The sequence below is a fragment of the Cupressus sempervirens genome, chromosome 3 (genome assembly GCF_028749045.1).
Source record: "Cupressus sempervirens isolate cs-2001-9-10 chromosome 3, ASM2874904v1, whole genome shotgun sequence".
Lineage (NCBI taxonomy): Eukaryota > Viridiplantae > Streptophyta > Pinopsida > Cupressales > Cupressaceae > Cupressus > Cupressus sempervirens.
This window is the reverse complement of record NC_143120.1, coordinates 20,133,377-20,136,566: the sequence shown is the minus strand read 5'-3', so window position 1 is coordinate 20,136,566 and position 3,190 is coordinate 20,133,377. Positions and strand designations below refer to the sequence as shown.

The 3,190-nt window shown below is 32.5% G+C and overlaps 1 pseudogene; it reads right to left on the bottom strand.

Moving 5' to 3' along the window:
* Positions 1–1,196: 1,196 nt before the first annotated feature.
* Positions 1,197–1,951, bottom strand: LOC149564529 (uncharacterized; annotated as a pseudogene).
* Between the last annotated feature and the right edge of the window lie 1,239 nt (positions 1,952–3,190).

Genomic DNA, 3,190 nt, shown 5'->3' with positions numbered 1-3,190 from the left:
TAGACATGTATACAAAATGTGGAAACATGGAAAAGGTGTGGGAACTATTTTACACAAATCCTCAATGATATATAATCTCATGGACAACCATGATTATAGGGAACACACAAAATATGTTTATTGAAAAGGATTTAGAAACTTTCAAAGAAACTTCAAAAATAATGTCTTCTCCCTCTTCATATACTCTTGGTTTGTTTTCATAATCCAAACAGATGACTCAATCCCTGTTACCCATATCTATCTGTTGGTGATGCCAAAACAAAATTTGAGTGGATTAAAGATTGAATATAATTTGATTTGGACGGTTATATAAAATGACTGGGACTAAAGATGGACTAGTGTATATCAACAACAATGAGAAAAAATTGTGTAATGGCAATATGGAATTGGTGTTATGCAGACTAAATTGGTAGATCCCCTTTTAACACAACCTCTTCCCTCAAATTATAGAGGTGAGTTCTGGCCATAAGACCCCTTAATTATGAAAGGTGCTCTATGCCCCAACTATTTGATATCCATTTCTTTAGGAAAGTCAGTTATTGGCATTTAAAGATCTAAAGATATAGACTTATAGGAAGCATCATTAATCCAAATAATTTTTTAAAGGGAATTTGTTTTCTTTGTTATCTGCCTTCGGCATCCCATAAAGTATATAGAAATAAAGACTCTTACATGATGCAATAGCATTAACTCCCAAGTTTGATACAAAAATTGAGCCAAAATAAAAAAATACATTAAAAATGATAGTTGTATTAGATAAAATAAATATAGTCCTATAAATTACTGAATTGGGGAGTAGAACTAAATCTAGGAAACAGCCTAAACTGAATCAAATATGGACCACTTACTAATTGTGACACAATGAATTGTTATTTAAAATCAATGCTTTCAACTATGTGGGAACCCAAATTTCAATAATTTGAAAGACTCACTTTGAAAATTTGACATAAATTTTGTAATTTATTTACAAATGCTTTTGAATAAATATAGTCCTATAAATTACCGAATCGGGGAGTATAACTAAATCTAGGAAATAGCCTGAACTAAATCAAATATGGGCCACTTACTAATTGTGACAGAATGAATTGTTATTTAAAATCAATGCTTTCAACTATGCGGGAACCCAAATTTCAATAATTTGAAAGACTTACTTTAAAAATTTGACATAAATTCTGTAATTTGTTTACAAATTCTTTTTATCTCTGTATGATTCCTTTACAAGATGAGCCACCACCTACAATCAATGGCATAGGAAACATTTGAGACAAAACCTCTTGCGAAAATAGAGAATTAAATAGAGTTTGACCCTAATTGTATTTATCTATGCAGTGGTCTCTAACTTAAGAATGATTGGTACTTGCTTCAACAAGAAAATGTCTCTAAGCTTTGTCCCATTTCCCATTTTTGTTAACTTGTGTGTCTTCCTCCTCTTTGGAAGAATATCATTTAGAAGCGCACCTTTCTCTATTGAACTAGAAGCCTTTTACATGGCAGTCTCTATTATCCTTAATTGTAGTCTCCATGTCAAGATAAAACTCTAGATAATTGCTTGAAGTGGTATTTGAGCCATTCAATGACATTTCATATTTCAACTCTCCATATTTCATTACTCGGTCCTATTCTTTAGTCTAGGAACTTAACTTTTCTCCATGATATTGATGACCATTAAATTATTTCATTTTATTCCATGTATTGTTTTCAAAACATGAGCCCTGTAATATGATTTCCCCTTCTCTTTCAGCCATACTTGACCCTTCTTTTTTTGTAGTTGTCATATTTTATTCATCTCTACATGTAGATAAAGGATTGATTGCACCTCGTCCTCTCCTAAAATACTTGGGTGCCAAAAAGTGGGCACCACACCACACAAAGATAAACAGACTGGGTCAATAGAAATAGTTGTTGTTGCAACTAACTCAACAATATATGCATCTCCTTCTTGTATCTGAATCCATTGGGATATGGGTTACATGTATGTCCCAAGCTAAGTAAAGCTAGTGATGAAATGGAAACCAATGATGCACTCTCATCTTTAGCATTCAGTTTGGCAGAACATGTTTTATGGGGATAAGGATGTATGGGCTTCGTGGAGGAATTTTGATATCATTTACTTTCTCTATCGACAAGGTCATGCCTCTGCCAGAAGATCCCCTTACTAACTTGGACAAGAATATTTGAGTGTGGCTTCTATTTTGAATAGAAGTCTTGGTGCCAATGTGCTCTTCAATTTGATGCCAAGCTCGTTTGTACAATTTGAGTGCCTCCAAAAACTTCACTATGTGAAAATACCCTCTTTTGGGTAAATTCCATGTTTATTAGGAGGTTGATGTGGTGAATTCAAGTTTCCATGATTGTTGTGACTGTGAAATTTCCTCTATTGGAATTAGCGAATTCATTACTCTCATTTGTGGCATTCGATGATGTTCCATTTCACTTATTTTCCTCTTCTGAGTGCATTTTCTTGATCTTTTTAGTTTCCATATGTTTATAATGTTATTTATACTCCTGTTGGAATATATTTTGCAAGACACTTTCAGTGTGCCTCTGCCATCTTAGAGAGCTATGAGTGGAGTTCTTAGAGAGAATATTCTTTTATTTGATGTTGCCATTGTAGTAACATTGGAAGTTTTAGAAAAATGTTACTTTTACCTTTTTAAGATTGAATCTTATTGTACATTGTAAAAAAAATAAGTTCTTAATATCATTTGCCAAGATTGTACTTCTAGAAATTATGAGGATATTTTCAATGTAGGTGCCACGGATGCCAGCTAGAAGCAACACCATTTAAATCACCCTCATTGAATGTCAACTTAAAATACACATTTCCTTCTACTAGAGCATCAGAGAAACCTTTTTATCTATGGTGATTTCTCATTTCTTAAATCTGGGACTTGCAACATTGTTTCCAAGCTTGTTAATCAAGTATGTTCCCAAACTAGTTTGTAATTTTAAGTGTTTCCTTTCTACATCCTATATGTATGCACAATGCAAATCATAAATTAAAATAGATTTATGTGTTTTTTAAGATTATCTTTATTAAGTTTCTCAAGTTTGAGTTTGAATTTTGAATCATTAAAATAATAGAATTAAAGGAAAAGAAACATGGTCAACATTCATTTGGATTAGGAACCTTATTTTCTCATCAAGAGAGTGAGCTAGCTATGACTTTACTTAGTTCTTTTGATATGCA